Consider the following 11,760-nt stretch of genomic DNA (forward strand, 5'->3'; position numbering starts at 1 on the left):
CATTATATGCCCATAACATGCTAAACTGATGCTCCTGAATTTCTCACTAACCAGCGCTATTTTCGTACTTCCTCCCACCACCTACTTACCTACCTATTTATAACATTTACCTATTATGACATGAATTCTGAAGGGTCTTAAACCTTTCCTAATTGACTCCTGTATATATGTCGGCGTGTATATACGTCAATATAGATCAAAGGCTCACAATCTTGTAACCTCCTGGTCCTCTCGATCATATATGAAGGTACCTATATACAGCAAAATAATTGCGTTATTTCACCTCTTAAGGTCGCACATTGTGAATTTTTCTTAATTGTTGAGTTCGGGTTCTTTGATTTGTGTTTAAAGAATAAAGGAGATTTAAACCTTGGGACTTAAAGAATGTGTACCATACACCTCTGCCTACTACAGGCGTGAAGTTATGTTATGTAAACCTTGATGCGTACAACTGCTCTAAGGGCATACTATGTGCTTGCTCTATGTGCATCAATGGTAAGTAGTACAACAAGCGGGGACAAAAAGATGGACGCAGCATACATATTCCTACTTACTTATTGCATAACTCTAAAAATTTTAAAATATAACTCTAAACACATCCTTACTACGCTATTATTATGATATGTCTGAAGCAACTTAAATCTTCCATTGAGGCCTAAATTTGTAACGTTTTAAACGTACCACAGAGTTATAAGCTAACTACCTACTTTCTAACGTGACTTTTGATAGGTGCAATAAAATACAAGTTTACATATCAAAATCTAGAATTACGATAACTAGTTAAATGCATGCCAATAATATGGGGATCGGCACAGTCGCGCGTCAGGCGTCAACTTGCACACACTCTTAGTGTTGCACTCACTCTTAGTGTTGCACCCACTCTTAGTGTTGCACCCACTCTTAGTGTTGCACCCACTCTTAGTGTTGCATACACTCTTAATGTTGCATACACTCTTAATGTTTCACTCACTCTTACTGTTGCACCCACTCTTAGTGTTGCACCCACTCTTAGTCTTGCATCCACTCTTGGTGTTACACCCACTCTCAGTATTGCACTCACTTTTAGTGTTGCACCCACTCTGGATTCAAAGAACCTTCACCCACTGTACATTCTGACTACTAGGTGGAGAGAGAGTTCAAATAAACATCTATTCTATAGGAAACTAATTATCATAATAAACAGCTAGTAGACGTGCTCAAATGTTTATTTTCACCCTGTTAGGTATAAAATTCAACATTATGGGGATGCTGTTTGACCCTTTTTCGGCACAATATTTCCCAAATATGTACGTTCGTGGGGTTAAAATACATTCAGCTTAACAACTCCGTTGATACTCATTAAGCGATCCTTCGTTAACTAATTATGAGGGATATGCCTTCAAATGTAATAGAGAACAGAAAACAGAAATAACTTTGTTCCCTGGAACATGTCAAGAATGGTCAAACTGAAAAGAGGCCGCAAAGGACATCGGCTTAATTGCTACGAGGGTTGTTTTGGGCATAGAATAAATATCTCTATACTTACGGTCACAAGTACTAATATGTAAAAGTACACTTTGAAACCATGTCACGTTAACTTTTTTGACAAATTAAACCGTAAGTCTCATTAAATGTCTAATATGATAGTGCGACAGGGTTCTAAAGTGGGTACATGATATTGCCACACACTGCCTCCACCGGTATGAGCTCGTAGTGGGTTTGATTTACCTCACCCCGATTTGGGGGCCACTTCTCCAGATATTTAAACTGTTAAGAAGTAAGGAAGCGCACTCTGTCTGTTTCTCTGACGCCTTACATGCGTTACTTGTAATTACCTACAGGGTGTTAGTGACATCGTAACTAATACTCAGGGCGATGATTCAGACCATGATTCTGGGTTAATATCAAGTGGAATTTTCCGTCGCAAAATTCATGATTTTTTTTTAGTTTTTTAAAATTATTTTCAGTTGTATACTTTTGCGATGGAAAATTCCACTTGATATTAACTCAGAATAATCAGATGAATCATCCCTCTCAGTATTCGTTACGATGACACTTACACCCCGTACAAGTACATACGGTAGCCATTCAAGTAGGTATGGGTGTTAGTGACACCGTAACGAATACTGAGGGGGATGGTTCAGACCATAATAAATTCTGAGTTGATATCAAGTAGAATTTCCTGTCAAAAATTCATGAAAATTTTTGTTTTTTTTTTTAATTATTTTCCGATCCATACTTTTGCGACGGAAAATTCCATTTGATATCAAGTCAGAATCATGGCCTGAATCATCCCTCAAAGTTTTCGTTACGATGTCACTAACACCCTGTATATAAAGTTTGCTGTTTGCTTACATAGGAAATGCATTGACGTATATATCAGCAAAGCGGTAGCTGCAAGCTATCTAGGTTCCAGTGTACATATTTACCTGTATGTTTACCTAAGAGTACGTGCACTGAACTATGCTACGAATGTACACACAAACACACTCAGTAGGTAAATACATAAATCGTACCTAAGGAACTTTCCTTAGGGTGTTTATATGGTGGAATATTCTCTCTTTCTAATGATGTTTGCACGTCAGCGTACTGACGTGTAATTGTGTAGGCTCAGAATAATGATTACCAACCTATTATTAAATAGTAGTATAGTTAGTGACGACCTCCGTGGTCCAGTGGTTGAGCGTTCCGGGTTCGATTCCCGGTGGGGATATATTACAAAAATTACTTTGTGGTCCCTAGATAGGTTAGGACATTACAGGCTGATCACCGGATTGTCCGAAAGTAAGATGATCCGTGCTTGGGAAGGCACGTTAAGCCTTTGGCCCCGGTTACTATTTACTGATGTAAGTAAGTAGTTGTTACATGAGCCATGTCAGGGGTCTTTGGCAGCTCGATACTAACCCTGGCACTAGGGTTGCTGAGGCTGGTAATCCACGTGAAAACCCATATGATAAAAAAAGAAGATTTATGTTTTACACGTCAGGGGCTTTAGCAATATACACACACACAATAGTCATCACACGAACTAGCTTGAACACTTGAATTTATTGTATAATGTAATGACTACATACTTATGTCAGTAAGTATACAGTACTGAAAATACAATATTTGAAAATATCGTTCTATCACTAACACCAACTTTACCTTATTACAAAACGTAGTTGGCTACTTGACTGTTTTCGGATAGACCAGGTAAGTATTTTAAAAATTACAATTGCAAATATTTTATTTTCTCTAAAAAGCTTTATGTAAAAGAAAAAAAACATTTTTCTTCAATTATTTTAAATTTCGCGCGAAAACAGTTGGTCACGTGACATTTTGCCCAATGACGTCACAGTTCAACAGACAAAGAGACTGTCAAACAGTATCACTTGGAACCTGACAGATAGTTTTTATTTATTTTGCGATATGTGACGTCACGCGAAGCTCAATCGTAACCGCCCGTGTTTCGGGTCTTGTAATACACAGGTAAAAAATGCATTCTTATTTTGTAAAAATATTTTTTTTACAAATAATGGTGAAATAATAATTATTGTTAAATGTTAAACTACCACATCCGACATATTTCATATTTTGTTGCAGCTGTCAAATAGCCAATTACATTTGCTACCCTTCAGTACCCATCCCGCAAAATTTGACTGCGTAAAATTATTACTTTATAGTCCCCGGAGGCTGTCTCGAACTGTAATCAGTTCTCGAATTTAAATAATCAAATTCATAATAATATTAAAATGTATCATATCGATTTTATTTTCACTCGAGTGAGTAATCGATTTGTAGGTTATATATGTCATAATAACACTGGCCAGAAAAAAGTTGATGCTTTTGGCGGGCTGTCATTACGAAAAAACTAAAATAATTTTCAGAGAACAAAAGAAGGTGCATTAGAACAGAGAACAGAAATCAGTGAACATTCAGATTATTCAGAAACAGATCAGAGCAGAAATAACAGTGTATTTTCAGATATAACAATCAACAACAGTTTTATCAGACTTCCTGTCGATGCGCAGGAAGAATATTCAGTTAAGTCTTATCATCATCATCAGCCGTACGACGCCCACTGCTGGGCATAGGTCTCCCCCAAGTTAAGTCTAATAATACTTATATATTTTCCTAATTACTTAGATATCAGTTATACTATAGGTACTTGTATTATATGGTATAAATCGACAAAGGAACAAATGAAATTGCATTAAGAGGAGAGAACAGAAATCAGTGAATATTCAGATTATTCAGAAACAGATTAGAGAAGAAACAGTGTGTTTTCAGGTATAACAATCAACAACAGTTTTATCAGACTCCCTGTCGATGTGCAGGAAGAATATTCAGTTAAGTCTTATAATACTTATTATATATTTTCCTAATTACTTAGATATCAGTTATGCTATATTTGTATTATCCGATACAAATCGATAAAGAGAACAACAGACAGTAAACAGTAAAACGGATAGTAAAACAAACAGTAAAACATTGCAGTAGGTAATATCGTTGTGGTGATTTATCAGGTAATCAGATGAATTTATCAAGGCAATCAGGTGGACAGGGATGGCTGTAAGGGGCGGTTGGAGGCCATTCGCGGGGTTTCACCCCATATTCAAACATCGTGGGCTTTTTACCCTATATTCAGACGGCTATGGGCACGTTGTCCATTTGTGGGTATTTTGCCCCATAGGTATTCATATAACTATGAAACATTCTAATCACATATTCTAACATCGTTGGTTTTTTATCCTATATTTAGACAGCTATGGGCACGTTGCCCATTTGTGGGTATTTTGCCCCATAGGTATTTCATATAACTATGACACATTTCAGTTTTGGAATGTGATTCAGAATTCAGATAATTCGTGACCTTACATGATTATGTATGGTTCACGACATGGTGGAGATGCTGGGATATCTTGAACATGTAATTTAGTGTTATGATACCCAGTACGAAATCAGTAGATACAGAATAGTTGACATCAAAACAGATGGACCTAATTAGATGGACCAATTCAGTTGTTAAATCAGTTGGCTCAAATCAGATGGGCCAATAACATTTGTTAAATCAGTTGGCTCAAATCAGATAGGCCAATAACAGTTGTTAAATCAGTTGGCTCAAATCAGATGGGCCAATAATAGTTGACTTAAATCAGATGGGCCAATAACAGTTGTTAAATCAGTTAACTCAAATCAGATGGGCCAATAATAGTAGTTAAATGAGATGGACCAAATCAGTTGTCAAAGCAGATTGACCAGATTATTTGCGAATCAGATCAACCAAATCAGTTGATAAATCAGAAGGACGAAGCCAGTTGTTAATGTTATCGACATCAAATCGGATAGACCATGTAACTGTTGACCATAACAGTTATGAACATCAAATTGGATTGACCATGTTAGTTATCAACATTAAATCAGATTGACTATACCAGTTATCAACATTAAATCAGATTGAGTATACCAGTTATCAACATTAAATCAGATTGACTATACCAGTTATCAACAAATCAGAAATCAGATCAGTTGAATTAAGTTGTTAAGTTTGTTGTCAGTCAGTTCATTTAGAGTTTCGAAAAGTATTAATTCATTGATTTTATGTTTTTGGGGTACAAATTTTATTATGTTTTACTTCAATTTATATTGCAAAAATTCAGTGTAAACATGTTCGAAATAGTAAGTATTGTCATTAGAAGGAATACCAACCAGTTGCTAAGAGTTAAGACCAAGTTTTCAATTAAATATCATATATTAACCAATTCATATGCAACAGTTATAGAACATGAAACAACAATCGTGCTATCAGTGGCGCAGAAGCAATTCGGGCGTCATTATCCACAGCTAGCGGATGCCTTCCAGGTTATGATTCAGTGCAATTAAGAGTTATTCCTTGTTGACGAACTTCGGGAGTTGGAGAACATTAATCAAGAGTTCAAAGAGGTAAACTATACGCTGACGCATATGAGGGAGCTGTCAATGATATCAGCAGCCTCGACCTCTTCAGTCGCAGATCAGGATATTCAGGTGAGAGCCTAATTGCCGTCTATTAAGCTGTACCTTCAGTAGCAACAAATTGGAATAGCTCAAATTTTTAGTCCTTTTTCAGTCGTTAGTTGTCAGCACAAACCAAACATGCTAACATCATCTGGAGAAAGTTGTGATATTAGATATATTAAGTTGTTATATTACTGATACTTTTCAGTTATCCAGAACAGACGTATCTGCTTATGTTTATTGAAAACATCAGCAAAATTTTGGTTCAGTGCGCTGTCTCATAATCAACAACAGCTTCAGCTAAATTAACAGGACATAGCAATGAAACAGAGTTTGAGTCTAAGTCAACAAACTGCTTATCAAGCTGTTCAGAACATAGTGCAGCAAATTGAACAGTCTACTCAAAATCTACAGCAGAATTTAGAATGCTGAACTTAATCATAACATATGTGTATTTCATAATTCTTGCGTCGGGGCAGTGTCTCGAACTGTAATCAGTTCTCGAATTTAAATAATCAAATTCATAATAATATTAAAATGTATCATATCGATTTTATTTTCACTCGAGTGAGTAATCGATTTGTAGGTTATATATGTCATAATAACACTGGCCAGAAAAAAGTTGATGCTTTTGGCGGGCTGTCATTACGAAAAAACTAAAATAATTTTCAGAGAACAAAAGAAGGTGCATTAGAACAGAGAACAGAAATCAGTGAACATTCAGATTATTCAGAAACAGATCAGAGCAGAAATAACAGTGTATTTTCAGATATAACAATCAACAACAGTTTTATCAGACTTCCTGTCGATGCGCAGGAAGAATATTCAGTTAAGTCTTATCATCATCATCAGCCGTACGACGCCCACTGCTGGGCATAGGTCTCCCCCAAGTTAAGTCTAATAATACTTATATATTTTCCTAATTACTTAGATATCAGTTATACTATAGGTACTTGTATTATATGGTATAAATCGACAAAGGAACAAATGAAATTGCATTAAGAGGAGAGAACAGAAATCAGTGAATATTCAGATTATTCAGAAACAGATTAGAGAAGAAACAGTGTGTTTTCAGGTATAACAATCAACAACAGTTTTATCAGACTCCCTGTCGATGTGCAGGAAGAATATTCAGTTAAGTCTTATAATACTTATTATATATTTTCCTAATTACTTAGATATCAGTTATGCTATATTTGTATTATCCGATACAAATCGATAAAGAGAACAACAGACAGTAAACAGTAAAACGGATAGTAAAACAAACAGTAAAACATTGCAGTAGGTAATATCGTTGTGGTGATTTATCAGGTAATCAGATGAATTTATCAAGGCAATCAGGTGGACAGGGATGGCTGTAAGGGGCGGTTGGAGGCCATTCGCGGGGTTTCACCCCATATTCAAACATCGTGGGCTTTTTACCCTATATTCAGACGGCTATGGGCACGTTGTCCATTTGTGGGTATTTTGCCCCATAGGTATTCATATAACTATGAAACATTCTAATCACATATTCTAACATCGTTGGTTTTTTATCCTATATTTAGACAGCTATGGGCACGTTGCCCATTTGTGGGTATTTTGCCCCATAGGTATTTCATATAACTATGACACATTTCAGTTTTGGAATGTGATTCAGAATTCAGATAATTCGTGACCTTACATGATTATGTATGGTTCACGACAGAGGCCCAATACGGGCGAACAATATCACTCATTGCGTATGCACCCTCATTTGTGTTACTTACCACACCTCATTGGTCTGATGAAGTTAGTTACTAACTGAGCTGTTAGAAGACATGCAAATTCGCGGGTAACCTAAGTTAACCTAGTTTTGAACCCCTGTTCTGTGTACCCACGGAGAGTGGAGAGGGAAGAAATTGGATTTTTAGGGTTCAGGAGGCAAAATCAACAAAATCTCGCACTATAGGGAGAACCACGTAAGCGCCTTTGTGACAAGTCACATTCTGGGGGGGTTAAAATGGCCACATTGAAGCACTTCACCTAAGAAAGCAATATTGCAATTTGACATTTGCGCATATAAAGGTAGGTAAGGCGCGATGCAATCAAATGTCAAATAGCAATATTGCTTTCTTAGATGAATTGCTTCGATGTTGCCATTTTAACCCCCCTAATGTGCGTTTCTTTAACAAAACCTCGAATTTATTTCAATCAGGTAACATTGAGACCTCAAATTTTTACCTGGATGTTTTGCTGGTTGTTTGTCCACTATGCGTTTATTATTTGTTAGCGGCCGTCCGCGACTTAGTCCGAATGGATTTCGGTTTCCGCGGTAAGGAATTCCGATTTTTTTTAATTGTTAAAGCATGTGTGTTATTCTGTTGTATAAGCTACATTATTGTAGAGTTTCATTGAAATCCATTCAGTAGTTTTTTGCGTGAAAGAGTAACAAACATCCAAATTCAAATATATCTTTATTCAGTTGGTAACATAGTTACACTTTGAATCGTCAATTTTTACATAACGAACGTCTCATCCGCCTAAAACTACTGCAGCTTCTCACAACCTGTATAGCCGGGGAAAAGAAGCTGCAAGAAAAACCTCGGCACAGGGCCCTAGACGTTCTTTAAAAAAAAACATAAAATATTGGTATACAATTGAGTAATTTAGCTGCCTAATATCAGTTCTCAAACAGTTAATCCCATGCATTCATATATTCTAAATAATCACTAACTTTATAATAACCTTTTTTGTAAAGTTGTTGTTTAACTACTGTCTTAAATCAGTTGAAAGGCAAATTCTGAATGTCAATGGGAATCTTATTGTAAACGTCAAACATCTATACTCACAAACTTTTACATATTATAATATTAGTAAGATAAGATTAAAGTTGCGATTGGGGCAACCACCGTTCTACATGCCCTATCTATGGAGTAATGAAGGCGATTACTCCACCGACAAACTCGCAGCTCTTAAATAAAGAGAGAAGGTTAAAATTAGTCAACTCTTTACAAAACACGTTCGACAATATGAAAAGACCGCCGAATACAAAAATCAAAACAATAAACCTTTTTAAAAGGTGTTTCAACGTTGCAGTTTTGGAGTTGTTGTTGTGTTTATTATCGAGAAGAATGAGCGACATAAAAAAGTATCTTTACGTACTATTATCTACGCAAACTTGGTATCTATCTCGTACGATCTATGGAGCTACGCTGGTTCCATACATTCGTTACAGCTGAACTGGCCTTACTCCTCTAGCCACTGCATTTGTTCACGATCACTTCACAATTTATTGCAGCTTTTATGTGAGATTTTCAATTGTAATGTAGGCTTTACATCTCGAGTGGGATCGGATTTTATAGAATAAATACTCGTGGGTACATAGTAAAAGTTATATAGGAAATGTTGATTACTTACTTACTTACTGAAGTAGATTTTTTATCGTGCTTCTTTTGTCAGTCCCAATTTATGCTGACTTTTGAGCTTTAATGTTTATATCCCATAATAAAGGCGTTAGTGACATCATAACGAAACCCGAGGCATGACTTAGACCATCATTCTGAGTTGACATCAACTGGAATTTTCCGTCGCAAAAGTTTGGAACTGAAAATAATTGAAAATAACGGTAAAATTTACATGAATTTTCCGACAGGAAATGCCACTTGATATCAACTCAGAATCATGGTCTGAATCATCCCCCTCAATATTCGTTACGATGTAAATAGCATCCTGTATATAGATTGCATAGTATCTAACTGAAATGAAAGGATCAGTGGAAAGAAAATTACGCTTTTTCGTCTGTCGTGTGGGTTGTGAGGTGAATTACCAACCTCATCAACCCTGGTGTCATGGTTACTATTGAGTCGCCAAAGGCCCCTGACATGGCTCATGTAACGATTACTCACTTACATCAGTAAGTAGTTACCGGGACAAGCGGCTCAACGTGCCTTTCGAAGCACGTATCATCTTATTTTCGGACAATCCGGTGATCAGCCTGTAATGTCCTAACCAAACTAGGGATTACAAAGTAAGCACTTTGTGATATGTCCCCACCGAGATTCGAACCCGGGACCTCCGGATCGTGAGACCAACGCTCAACCGCTGGACCACGGAGGCCGTTGAAAATTGGAGAATATTACACATCACATCATCATCATCCAAGCCGTGTCCGGCGACGGCGACTCCTAAATGTCTATCCCAGGTCGATGTTAGAATATTGAATATTACACTATAGGCATAGTATAAACAATAATACTTAGTTCTTATATAGAACGGTATCTATGCGCCCCCCGCCATTACGTACTTATATTCGTAACTAGCAAACGAAAATAACTGTTCTTTCTAAACAGCAAGTACAAAAGGGGACTTTGAAAAATAAAAGAACAATATTGGTAAAGAAAAAGACGTTGCCAAGAGTCATTGGTTCGATACACAGGAAATAAATTAAACTTACTACCAAGTACAACGATATTTTTCCGCTATTCTTGCCAGATTCGCAGTTTGCAACATTTTGTAAGTGCCAATCAGTCGCATTGTTTCGATCCCCATTCTCATTTGTTTCAGGTCATCTCAGGTTATTTGAATAACATGATAATATTGTAGCGGACCCAACTAGTTGGCCACCTAGTTCCGCTCACATGCAACAGATGGCGCCACATTCAATAATGCAGTCTTCAAGCGGTAGTGAAACGCGGTATCGAAGTTTACACGGCAAGACGCATATATACAACTTCCAACACAACACTGTTGGATCGTCGATCCCTAGTCACACTACCAACTTGTGGCTAGCGGGGTACTATGCTCGGTTCGGTACCCCCATGGGTTCTCATCGCGAACATTAGGAAACATTGTTCAAAAAAATTTCAATAGATGACGCTAATAGTACCGATTTGTAATTAAAGTTTCTTTAAAAGCCAATAATCGATAAATAGGCACTAAAATTATGTTTTATAATTTAAAAGTTATACTCCAACCAAAAGTTAATCAAAGATATTGGCATTTAATGGAGATTTTTATATTTTTAAATTTAGTGGTTACTCTAGCGGATTTACGTCGGAACTACGTCGAGTATGGAGCTTGTTGAGGGGTTGAACGTTCTTGTTTTTATTAACGCCATCTATATTATGTGTAAGAAGCTCGCTTAAAGTTGCGCCATCTATCGTTAATTATTGCAACATCGATCTAGCTTTGCCACAGATAATAAAATATTACGTTTTTAAAAGTTTGTGTTTATTTGCAAAATACATTTTATTGAATTAATTAAATGTTTAGTTGTAATTCTCATAAATTATAGGAGATACAATATCAAATTTAAAAAAAAAATATAACCACCTATAAATATCATTTAAAACTAAATTTGAGAACAAAAAAAACGCAACTTTCAAATAACGTAGGTAGGTTAGTAACCTAACTACATATGTTTGAGGGCTTTTCGGCGGGAAACGGGAACGGGACAGTTGCTTTCTTCATTGAGTAATCTAAATAATTAATACGAAGTGGTGTTTTGTGGTTAATGATCGCATTAAGTTAGTCGGAAGACATTCGCGAGTGTTATTATATTGGAGTATTCAATAAACAAAGTGTATCTGCCTATTTTCGCTTCGTGCTGGGAAGCCGCTTCATAACTCAAAAGTTTATGCGGACTTTTGAGTTAATTCGTTTGGGGTTCGGAGTAGGAGTCTACTCCGAGGGTGGGGGCTTAGGTTTCATCATCATCACCTTTCATCATTTCATTAATCATCAAGAAAAAAAATACGTCAGACATGGCTGTATGGGCATAGTTCCCTTTGCCTTACCCTTCGGGGAAAACCAAAACAAAAAAAAAAAAAAAACTAACTATGT

This window comes from Pectinophora gossypiella, chromosome 11, assembly GCF_024362695.1.
Source record: "Pectinophora gossypiella chromosome 11, ilPecGoss1.1, whole genome shotgun sequence".
Classification (NCBI taxonomy): Eukaryota; Metazoa; Arthropoda; class Insecta; order Lepidoptera; family Gelechiidae; genus Pectinophora; species Pectinophora gossypiella.